We start from the raw sequence: 12,958 nt of genomic DNA, 5'->3' as shown, positions 1-12,958 counted from the left end.
TCCGGACCGAACTCCAGGCACGTGATGCTGACAGAGAATGCCTGCAGGTCCCCTACCCTCTTGATGGACATGAGCTCAGTCAGGAGGGCAGACTTCAAGAGACTGCCTTTAGCTCAACTGACTCCAGGGCTCAAACGGGGCTCCCCGCAGGACCACGGAGAGATCCTATGAGGGAACGAGGCACGGTCTGGGAGGACTCAGCCTCCTCGCGCCTCTAAGGAACCTGATGATCAAGTCGTGCTTCCCGAGAGACCTACCATCAACTGCATCGTGGTGCGCCACCATAGCGGCCACATACACCCTCAAGGTGGGGGGGACAGCCACCCCACCAGCCTTTCCTGCAGGAAGGAAAGCTTTCTCTGGGGGTCTTCGCATCGGGAATAACACCACTTAGCGAACAGACACCACTGCAAGGCATACAGGCGCCTCGTAGAGGGAGCCCTAGCCTGAGTGTTCGTGTCTACCACCGTGGGTGGAAGTCCACTTAGGTCTTCCGCATCCTGTCCAAGGGCCAGACATGAACATTACAGAGGTCTGGTCGCGGGTGCCAGATAGTACCCTGTCCCTGAGAGAAGAGAACCCTCCTCAGGGAATTCACCAGGGAGGGGCTGTCGCTGTCAGAGTGTGAGGTCAGAGACCCAAGTCTGGGTGGGCCAGTAGGGTGCCACTAGGATGACCTGCTCCTTGTCCTCCCTGACCTTGCACAAGGTCTGTGCAAGTAGGCTCACTGGGGGGAACGCATACTAGCATGGCCCCCGGGGCCAGCTGTGTGCACGCGCATCTGTGCTGAGGGAAGCCTTGGTGGCTCACGAGTTGGCAGGCGAGTTGTGACATGTGACGCCTTGGAGGCTAATGTCCGCCTTGGAGGCTAATGTACGCTACCATCGCTGTATTGTCCATCCGGACCAACACACGCTTCCCCTGGATCAATGGCCGAAGCCTCCGCAGGGTGAGCAACTCTGCCAGCAACACGAGGCAGTTGATATGCCAACACAGTCGCGGCCCTGTCCAGGAGCCCACGGCTGCGTGCCCATTACACACGGCACCCCAGCCACGCTCGAAGGTGTCTGTCGTAACCACGACGCACCTGGGTTATTTGCACTAAGGGACTCCTGCCCACAGGAATGCAAGTCCCATCCAAGGGCTGAACAAGTAGAAGCAGATCAGCGTGATGACCACACGATGTGTGCCGCAGCGCCATGCCCATCTCACGACTCGAGTCTGATGCCAGTGCTGAAGCGGTCTCATATGCATCGACCCGAGAGGCGTTACTGCCGTCGAGGACGCCATATGCCCCAGAAGCCTCTGAAAATGCTTCAGTGGGACCGCCGTGCTCCACCTGAACAACTTCAGGCAGTTCAGCACTGACTGCCTCGTGAGCGTGCCATCATAGAGACTGAGTCTAACTCCAACCTGAGAAAAGAGATGCTCTATTACCGAGGAGAGCTGCTCTTTCCCCAGTTGACCCGAAGCCCCAACCAGCTGAGGTGCCAAGCACCAGGTCTTCAAGGAACGGGGGTCATCAAGAAACCGTACCTTATCAGTCTCCCTCATCTCGACCAAGTTGAGCTATAGGTGGCGCTCCTGGACCACGAGGGTGGACATCGCCTGCCCGAGAGTCCGTGCCGTGACCTTCGTCACCTGGAGGGTGAGATCGGTCGCCGAGCGCAGCTCCTGAATCAATCCTGGGTCAGAACTACCCTCGTGCAGTTCTCTTAGCACCTTGGCTTGGTGCACCTGCAGGAGAGCCATGGCATGCAGGGCGGAGGTGGCCTGTCCAGCGGCACCGTAAGCTTTAGTCGCCAGAGACGACGTAATACATACAGGCCCTGGACAGGAGCCTTGGGCGGTTCCACCAGGTGGCGGCGTTTTGCGGGCACAGGTGCACCGCAGCCGACTTATCCACCTGGGGAATCGCCGAGTACCCCCCTGGCAGTCCCACCGTCGAGGGTAGTGAGAGCGGAGGAGCTCAGGGACCAGGTCCGGGCAGTGAAAGGTGCCTGCCACGACCTCGTGAGCTCCTTATACATCTCTGGAAAGAAAGGGACCGGGGCAGGGTGCGGCCGTGAGTGGCGCTCCGAGCCCAGGAACCAATCGTCAAGCCGTGAGGGTTCAGGGGGGAATGGAGGGTTCCACTCCAGCCCGACGCTCGCAGCCGCCTGGGCAAGCATGGCTGCCAGCTCCCCGTCGGGCTGCGACTGGGCGACCACACCTGAAGGTGGGAGTCCTCGGCGTCAGACTGGACCAGCCCACTCTCCGATGCTGCAATCGAGAGCACATCCACTTTGCGAGCTCTGAATGAGATTGCGAACTCACCCTGAGACGAGTCTGCGGTCCCATCCCAGAACTCGACCGGGGCAAACGAGCATACTGGGGCATGGGAGGTCCGTGGGGGGTTACACGGCGGAGCGGCTCCCATTGGGGTCCCCAAATCGCCCCCAGTGCTAACCGATGCGGCCTCATACCCATAGGTAGAAGGACCGAGGCGGGGAGCCGCTGGGGTGGCTTTCCCTCTGACAAAGGAAAGCCGCGACAGCAACGCTGCCATGGTCATGTTCTCGCAGTGAGAACACGACCCGTCCACGAACGCTGTCTTCGCGTGGGCAGCACCCAAGAGACAGCGTGGCCGTCGGAAGTGGAGAGGCAACGACCGCAACCAGGAATTAAACACAGACGGAGAGGCATCTTTAAAAAGACGCTCTCCGTCAGTGCCACTCTTTTAGAGAAATATACTCTTTTATTTGCAAGAATATATTCTTTTAGGCTGTTGAAGCGCCCAGGGGCATTCTCTGCACTCCACCGGTGCACGAGGGGGAGAAACCGCTGTAATGCGCCATAAATCCAACAGCTATATATTTATATATACTAAATTATCTTTATTTGTGGGTCTTTCTCTGTAAATAGTGATATTTGCAATTGTAGGATTAAACTAGCTCCTCCATTGGGTAAGGACAAATATCATATTTAATCTTGTGAATTCCCTATGGGTGCAAATAGCCAAGAAAAGGATCAGGCTCTAAACATTTGCAGGAACGAGCACTTGAGTGTTTTCAGGGGAAATCGAATGGTTGAAGTGAAAGATATATTACATTCAAAATGTAATCCACCACAAAGTGAAGACTGAAAGTATGCAGAGTCTTATATAATATATGACACAGCACGTACTCAGGACTCATCTGAGGCACAGCTAGAGGATTTTTCCTCTCCAACTGTTACCTGGTGCTCTGAACAATAAACTTCATTGTGCATCGACTATAATTTCATGGGTTTCTCAGAGAAAAGCTGACCCCCATTACTGATTTTTCTGATGGGCGACAAGAGGGAGGTTTTTATCCGAGCAGGAGTGCAATGAAAATTCGGTCATCATTTACTCACCCTCATGTTGTTCCAAGCCCATATAGCTTTCTTTCTTCCATAGAACACAAAAAGAGATTTTAGGCACATTGTCTCAGTCACCATTCACTTTCTTTGCATCATTTTGCCATAAAAAGAAAGTTAGGCTGTCATTCTGCTTAACATCTCCTTTTTAAACAGCACACAACCATCGAATTGAGTCTGTGCTCGGTAATACCAATACTGTACAAAGAGTGGTATCATTATTTATTTGATGTTAGTATCGCCTTTATACTCTGAACAGTTATTCTAAATATGAGCACTCTTGGACCGCCACTCCTCCACTCCTCCACTCAAATAAGAGGACTGGAACAAACTGTTGTACAATGAAAAACATCTTTAAAAAAAGAAAAACCTGCAGAAAAAAAGAAATATATGATTGGTCGGTTATGATTCATAAGCTGTTTTTTATCTACTCTGTATTCAGTTCATGTCCTTCCAAAGGTCATGAAATTAATAGCTACCGAGAAAGATTTCAAGTCCTCTCAAGAATATGGCTAAGTAGGTGTTCTTCTTAGCATCACGTCTTAAATGAGTGGAAAGTGGTGGGTAATGAGATGTAGAAAGTGAACAAAATCTTTGAGAGCAAAGATGAGGGTATATTTGTATATGTATATGGTGCGGGAAAAGACTAAACTCAAATGTCCCTGGGAGTGATGACTAACAGGTCTTCAAGTGCATAGAGAAGCATAAAGATTGGACGATTAATCAATACTTCAGGCAAATTATTTCTTAGAGATTGCACATCCCACACTGTACAGAGATGTCAGCTTGAAACAGCCAACAAACTACTAAGAAAATGAACGTGGATAAAATTGATAAACCTCTCAGGTTTACACCTTGAGTACATTTGCTGAAGCATTCAAATATTGCATATGACATACAGTACACTGTAAGTGAAGCATGCAGTTTTTATCTTGAGCTATTTCTAGCCTTAAAGGGATATTTTGGCAAAAAAAATCTATCATCATTTAGTCTCCCTCCCATCTTTCAAAACCTCAAAAAAAAATACTAAAATGTTTTTCCATGAAACACAAAGGAGCTGATTATAACGGAATGTCCAAGCTGCTATTGTCCATATAATAAAATTGATGGTGACCATCAGGGCCATTTCTTAGCATTTCTAAGCGAATTCTTGCTTGGAGCAACAACAAAAAAACATTTGACCAAAAATTTACAATAAATTACCAATAAATAACAATTTAAATTAACAATACATTTCTATAAATATCAATAAATAACTATCTACAAAAATTTTTATAAAAAAAAATAAAAAATTAAAAAAAAACACCTTGCTTTGTGGGGCCCCCTGGTGGCTCGGGGGCCAAAAGCGGCCGCATATATCGCTTATAGCTAGAAACGGCCCTGGTGATCACACTGTTAAGCAAGTTTTTCAGTGAATAACAACATAAATTTCAATCTGTCATATGGCTTCCAAAGACTTGGATTATAATGTATTAGAGTAAGGACTACTTTTGTGATGCTCTTATTGAGCATTTTTGTCCATTTGGAGCTGATAGCCCCTGGTCCCCATCCACTTTCACATTATATGGAGGAGAACAGCGTAAACATTCCTCAAAACTTCTTGTTTTGTGTTCCATGAAAGATGATGAGAGAATTTTCATTTATGGGTGAATTACCCCTTTAAAAAATAATTTTGTTGGTGTAAACCGCATGAAGCAAATGTTCTTTTTTGCAGTGTTTTGCTCAATGCTGATATGTTGATTTTTTACTTTTAAAAACCCTTTGGACCTGTTTGTGTGTTTTTTGCTTAGGTTTAAATCCAAAATGATAACATAGTTAACAACCAAAACGCTGCAACAACTTCCACCTTCAGGATACCATGATATGACTCTGGAATGATGACCGGAAAAGCCCAGAATGATTTATGCATCATTTCCATTTCAAACAAAAATGTACCTTCATTTCAGCAGCCTTGTTCAGTTCTGGTTGGTGCACAGGGATAAATAAGGAGAATCTTTAGCAGTAAAAGGAACAAGGGTTAGGTTGGTTTCAATCAAAGCCTTGCTTTTCATTTCTGAAATGAAAGAACAAAGGACCGAAACAATGGAGGAACACTGCAGCTCATTAGACTACGGCTTAATCAGTTCTCTAAAAAGCTTTACAAGTGCAGCGGAGCATCTGGGCTGCTGTCTTTTCAGGCAGCGCTCTGCACCTCAATCATTTGCCAAGCTCAAATGCACATATAAAGCCCTGCTGTTTCTTCTGAGGGACCTTTAGTTTGTGATAACCTCCCAGTAAATCAAAATATAGTTTAAAGGGATAGTTCACCGAAAAATTCAAGTTCTCATTATTTAGTCACCCTCATGTTGTTCCAAACATGTATGACTTTCTTTCCTCTGTGGAACAGGAAAAGATATGTTATGCAGAATTTTAGGAACTGACAGCCTCAGTCACCATTTATTTTCATTGTATGGGGAAAAAAGTAATAAAAAGTAAACAAAGAGGTTGTCAATCCCTAACATTTTGCCTTTTGTGTTCCAAAGAAGAAAGAAAGTAATTTGGAACAACATGAGGTTGAATAAGTGATGAACAAGTTTTTATTTTTGTGTGAACTATCCCTTTAAAGATCTTAAAGCACAAAGAAGTGGATGGCAATTTTACAGAATCGACCGCGTTGTTATGGTGTGTCCATGGAAACAGACCTGAGCCAAAGAAAGAGTTTAGATCATCTGGCTCTGCTTGTTTGAGAATGGCTTTAATTCTATTTGGGATAAAATTATTGGTCTGTGATTTAATCCAATAGAATAATAATATAGAGGAGATATATATATGTATATAAGGAAAATTAATTTGCATAATTACCGTTAATAAACACGTTGTACACTGCAGATGTGTGAAATGATTAGCACACACTATCACGTCTGCAAATCAAAGAAACACTCTGATGGCCATATTTCCATCAGATGTAACAACACTCACCGACAGAATTCTCTCTCTCCCCATACTTAGGAAATGAAAGGAACATATCATTACACAGACGGTAAGATATTACCATTTTAACACAAGGGGAATGTTTAAAGTAGTCTGCTTTATATGCACCATGTAATTATATTTGTGTTTTTGTGCTAAATAATAAAGCAGGTGTGTGCACAGACTTGAACCTGAATCGAAAGGTCTTATAGAGCTTTTCTTTCTATAGTGCTTCTCAACTGGTTGTGCTTCAGGAACATGATTTTACACTGGACATCACTATGACATGAGCTGTATAGAAAAAATTGCAATTCTGGTTTCTAAAATGTCTCTTGAATTTCAAGGGTTAGCTAATAATTCACTGCACAAAGCAAATTGTGCTCAGCACAATCTTTTTTCACAATTTTTTTCCCGCTTCAAGCTAACATGTATTTAATGTTGTCTGGGATTTTATTTTTGCGTAGTTTTGTTCCTTGATGTCAGAATTTACCTAGCTTTTACCAAGTGACGGATAGCCAACATATGCGCCAAACTGGATGCACAGCCTTTTGACATCTGCTACAAAAGATATGGGAAGCATTTTTCTCTATTTTAAAAGTTGATAAGCCTATCTTATTTTGCTATCCTAACCATGCTTGATTATACACAATGTAGGGTAGTAATAGATTACATGTAATCTGTAATATGTAATCAGATTAAAAAAGTACTTGTAATTAAATTACATTTCATTATTAAATGTGTGTATTCACAGCTACTTTTATGGATTAGATGATTACAAATGGATAACATTATTTATCAGTCTTGACTTGAGACACCAAAATAGTCATTTCAAAGGAATATTGCAGGTTCAATTCAAGTTTAGCTCAATCAACAGCATTTGTTGCATAATGTTGATTAACACAAAAAAAAAAAAAGCCTTGTCCCTCCTTTTCTTTAAAAAAAAAGCAAAAATCGTGGTTTCAGTGGCACTTACTTTAAAATATATTTTACATTTTAAATATTTAATTTTATAGAAGCACTTGTTAAAACATTTGTATTTTTTTGAGCTGAACAGTTTAAATTCTCGTGTGTGTGTTTTAGGGATTTAGGGTTTACAGCGTTACATCATCATGGCAATAAAGCTGTAACATTACATATAAAATTGGGTATGGTCTTGTGGCTGTACTTTTAAAAACAGTGGGTATGTTGACGAACTGGCCCCATTCACTTTCATTATAAGTGGACCCATGTTTGGGTTTCAACCCACCAGTTGACACCCACTGTTTTAGGACAAAATGGAACTGTCTGTTTATATAATTATGTTGCTGTATATCAGCTCATGGCATACCTTTTCAGTAAAAGTCTGAGGGTTGTCGTTAAGATGACCTCAGATCTTCTCTGAATGAAAGTCACTCCATGGCATCTCCAGAGAAAACAATCGCTTTGATCAGGTTATTGCCCTCTGCGAGTACTGTAAGCTAAACCCACCCACGCATTGCTGTACTCCCTGGCAGAGAGCACTGCAGCAATGTTGCAAGCTTGCCACTTTTTTTTCTTTACTTTTTTTTTTGTTATACATCAGTGTTAAATGTACGCCTGCTATCTGCTCGCTTTTACTTTGACACCTCAACTAAAGTCCATCTCTTGCCACCCACATCATGTTTCCTGCCTCTCCAGCGTTTTTGAAACATTTCTTCCACCCTCAACCATGAAACCATCATTCTAGCTTTGCTACTGTGAAAACAGTGGTTTCAGAAAAGCTTCAGATTCCTTCAGCTGAAATGAGAAATAGAATGAGAAAAGGGGCATAAGGCAGGGGGAAAAAATCTATGTGTGAGGCAGTACTGCAGCAGGGGTACAGGAGCATCAGCGGAGGGGGTTTTATAGGTGAACTTCTGGGCTGATTGTGGATCCATTCTGGGAAAAGTGGGAGTTATAGGGCTGGGAGAATGTCACCACCCCCTCAAACGCTCTGGGCATGCAGAGAGCCTAATTTGGGTTCTCCTCTCTGTTCTGCATGTGCTCTTTCTATCTCTGCCACCCAAATTAAAGGGATAGTTTACCCATAAATGAAAATTCTCATTGACATTCTCAAAAAGAAATACTTTTCTTACCCTTATGTCATTCCAAACTAGTATGGCTTGTTTTCTTCTGCAGAACACAAAAGGAGATGTTAGGAAGAGTGTTGACCGAAAGTGTGGACTGAGGCTGTCATGCTCCGAAAAGGACAGAACGCACAATAAAAGTACCATAAAAGTTGTCCTTGTGACTTGTGCACTATATTTCAAGACTTTTGAAGCTGTACAATAACTTTAAGTGCTGAATAGACAGTTAAAAACATTAACTGAAAATCTTCCCAGCTCTTAAATCTCATTCGCATTTGCGTATATTCAAATATGGCAAGTGAAGCTCATTACAGCATGTTTGACGTCAGTCTGGTTCTCACATGTCTCATAACCGGTCGCGATGTTCAAGTCTGAATATGAGAAATTGTAAGACTTTCAGTGAATAGCGACTTCATTTTTGATCTGTTCCTCACACAAAGCTACTGAAAGGCTTCAGAAGACTTTAAATATAACTCTCAGGACTACTTTTTTTTTGTCATTTTTGGAGCTCAACAGCCTCAGTCCCCATTTGCTTTCCTTGTATGAGAACAAGCTGCTTGAAAATTCTTCAGAATTTCTCCTTTTGTATTTCACAGAAGAAAGAAATCCACATGGATCTGGAACGACATGATATAAATCCTAACAGAATTTTAAATTTTGGGTAAACTATCCCTTTAAGGCCTATTCACTCCAAGCATGAATATTTGTTGCAAACATACAGCACTTCTCTTACACAACCCCTCACATTCTTCAGTTCAAGGACTCAGGAAATCTCTCAAAAAAAAATCTAATCGCAGGAAAGAAAGGGAGGTGATGGAATCGTGACTGTGTGTACTTGTGTGTGTTTGTTGTTTCTGTGTAAGCGAGCGTGTATGGGTGTGAGGGAGAGAGTGAGCGAGAAAACGAGCGCACAGCATGGATGCAGTGGTGCTGATGATCTGTATCTTACATTTGTAAAAATATGTCTAGTTTGTCCCGGTGTTACTGAGAGGAAATATAACAAGGGAATGGTGATTTGAGGACCACTGTAAATGTTGCACCCTCTCATCTTTTCATACACGTACCCTGACTGTCAAGTGCTTATTTTATCACAGTGGGCATCCAGCCTCAATGCAAGCCAGCTCCAGTCCAAATGACTTTGAATAAATGATCCAAATCAAACTGCGAGCTACAGTACATTAGTGGTTCTCAACTGGTTTGGCTCAACAATGTCTCATGACAACTCGTAATAATTCGTACAAGAAGCCGAAATCATGATTTCACCATATCGTACGAATTATTACTTGGCTTGCACGAAAAGGTACGAGTTTTATTGTCATACAGACCAACCAATCAACAAACAAAATTTCTAATCGATACACTACAGGCATCAACTTTTAGCTAGCCTCCTATCCAACAGTTACTTTTAAGAAAGGAGATGTCAGTGAACAGAATTTGGTTACTCACTTCATTTATTTATGCAATACAATTTATTTCTGAAATGCAAATGACCAATGTATATCAATAACCTGAAATGTACTTCCCTCATTTCCTTCCAAACCCAAATGTTTTCACCTTCCATGGCACACAAAAGTTATTTTCCTATTAAACTCATAGATAGGTTTAAGGTTTGGCTAAGGGGTTCAATTTAGGAAAAATGTAAATAACAATGTTTGTTGGTTTGTTAATTTTTTTTGTCCATGGGAATAAAAGTCATCAGTTTTTGTACAAGCCAACACGTACAATTTCTTACGATTCAGTCATCTCGCACTATTATTACGACTTCTCATAAGAACGGGTTGTTTTTCTGTTTTACTACTGTAGTGGCCATCCAACACAGTACAAAATATGTGCTTCATATATAAGTATACAAAATAATTTAATTAAAAATCAAACATTTTAATGTAATATTTTTAATAATAATAATTATAAAGCCAATAATTCACCACCAGTATGGGGTGTAACACAATTATAATAAATAGTTACTGTAATCTAATTACTTTTAGTCCAAAAATTTGTGTAATGCATTACATTTTATATTCTTGTAATCACATTACAGTTACCAACTTTGAATAAACGAAATTTCTTTTAAGAACATTAAAAGGTTAAGCTTATTTCTAATTTTTATTTATGTATATTACATGAATTATGGCCCCGTACCGAGTCATTGTGAAGGAGAAATGTGAGATGCTTATTGTATGACTTGTGTTTAACAATGAACAAAAAAGAAATATAGACAGAAAATGTAGAAATACTTTGAATTTGTTGAGCGGAAAAGTGTTTTAAAAAGTAACTTAAAAGTAAAGTAATTAGTAATGTGATTACTTCTCCAATGAAGTAATTAGTAAAGTAATCTGATTACAATTTTAGAGAAATAATTAGTAATTTGTAGTGAATTACTTTTACCCAACACTGTTCACCACACAAAAAACACATTTTGCTAGACACAAACTCATATCCTCATTGCAAGTAAATGCACATTATGCAACATGCCCATTTTGGCATCTGTCTAATTTGGATAGCTTCTGCCAAGTGACATGGATTTGCACCAAAATACCAGTGTTTGATTGGATAGATAGGCTTTGACGTCAACAACAAAAGATATGGGAAACAATTTTCTCATTTTTTAAGGTTTTGTAACCCACCAGTGGTAAACCACTGCTCTACTCTACTTTGAAGATACCTGCCCTGACAAAATCTAAAAAAAGAACAACATTTATGACACACTACTATCACAGCCATGATTCATATGAAACATTAATTGACAAATAAGTCCATCAGGATCATCAGGGTTTCCTAATAAGCATTAAATTATTATGTCATTCTATCCGACCATGTGCTGCTGCAAACAAGACACATGTAAGATAGATTTCTATCAGGAGCCATCCTTGAGATCTGCTCCCAGGGCAGCTGAAACCCAGGGCTCTTTTTCACTTGAATGATGGGACCATTTTCCTGTGTAGAGGCGTAATAAGGGTTTTAAAAAAAGCATCTGAATCCCACAGCTGTTTAACTATAGAGCAATGTGAGATCAATCTCCTATTCTACCATTTACACAAAACAGCTCTCATAGTTTTCAAGATGTGGACTAATTAATCTAATCTAAAATACTGCTGTCAAAATTCTTTGTTAACATTTACATACGGATATCTCGGGAGCAGAAAACCTGATACATCAATAATGCCTAGCTGTCTTCCTAATTGGGCAAACAAAAAGCACTTTAAGCAATTACCTATTACTACTGATGTGTCTTCATTTACTCACCTTCATGTTTTCCAAATGCATATGATTTTCTTTGTACTATGGAAAACATAAGGCAGATTGACCCCCTACAAATAAAGTGAATGGTGACTTAAGGCTGATGTTTTGCCAATATGACAGAATTTAAATTTTTGGGTGAACTTTTCCTTAAAACAAAACTGTATTTCTCATTATAATAAGGATAGTTCTGGTCTTGGATGCTGATTGTTCAATACAGTGTTTCAGCCATGCTAAAACACACCATACATACATCGCATATTGTTATTTTTATACTAACAATACAGCACAAGGGCAAATGCGTAGGGTACAGAACCATCTACACTTAAAGCAGCTGTAATGAGCATAGACAGCCTGATTACACCACTGTGGTTCTGTTTGATGATATTCTCTAAAAAGCCTTCCCTAAGCAAACAAGCTGACAGTCTTTGGACGAGCTCATCCATTCTGAAGCTTTCAAGAATAGCTAGAGCATTTCCCTACAGAGAAATCATCTTAAAACAGGGATTAATACAAACGGTAACAATCAGTGTATCCATTGAGAATGTATGTATGTTTGATTTAATTTGCATTAAAAATGACAAAGAGGGCTTTAATGGCTTCCATTACATATGAGAATGGAATTGAGTAGTTTTTTCACAATTCAACATGCCACACCTCTCTGGTGGTAGATCGGAAATGGGAAAAATGGGTGACAGGCTAAAGAAAACCACTGAAATTCTGTTGAGTGTGTTTCAAAGGTGGTTTCTGACAGTAATTCGGATAGTGAGGGGGTGGCAGTAAAGGAAGTGTGAAATTAAGATAGCGAACATTGTGGTGCGCAATGCAAAATCCTCCCTGGAGCTCCAATAATCTGACATATTCCACTCTAAAACATTTAGTTCCGTCATTCCAGCTTGCAGGAAAGTGGGAGATTAGGAGATTGAGGGATAAGAGGAGAGAAGTGCAATATGTAATTCTTCTGCCCCCAAAGCTCTGGGTATGGCCCTTAGGTAATAAGCTTGAAAGAGCATTTATGTGGGTATGATTTATTCAATAGTGGCGGGAGTGCATCTTCCAGGTGTTATGGAAAGAGCGTTAATATCAAAGGGGAACATGCATATTAATATTTGTTTACTTGCGCACCAAAAAAGCATGCCATGCTGCTGGCAGGGCCAAAGCAGGCAGCTTTCGCTTAGCTGACGGCACTCAAAGTGATCCAGAAACTGTAAGGTGACAGGTAAAATGCGTATAGAAACAATTCAAAAAGACAACAAACAGAACAAAAGTTGAACGCAACTCTCACGCAAATCAACTGTATTGAAAGCCGC

At 41.4% G+C, this 12,958-nt stretch overlaps 1 protein-coding gene across 1 annotated transcript in view; it reads right to left on the bottom strand.

Annotated features, from left to right (window-relative positions):
* Window positions 1-12,958, bottom strand: part of pde4d (phosphodiesterase 4D, cAMP-specific) — a 132,725-nt gene that overhangs the window by 118,981 nt on the left and 786 nt on the right. The gene's annotated exons all lie outside the window — the stretch shown is intronic.

This window comes from Myxocyprinus asiaticus, chromosome 24 (genome assembly GCF_019703515.2).
Source record: "Myxocyprinus asiaticus isolate MX2 ecotype Aquarium Trade chromosome 24, UBuf_Myxa_2, whole genome shotgun sequence".
Taxonomy (NCBI): domain Eukaryota; kingdom Metazoa; phylum Chordata; class Actinopteri; order Cypriniformes; family Catostomidae; genus Myxocyprinus; species Myxocyprinus asiaticus.
Note: the sequence above shows the minus strand (reverse complement) of the source record. Positions and strands in the feature narration are given on the sequence as shown.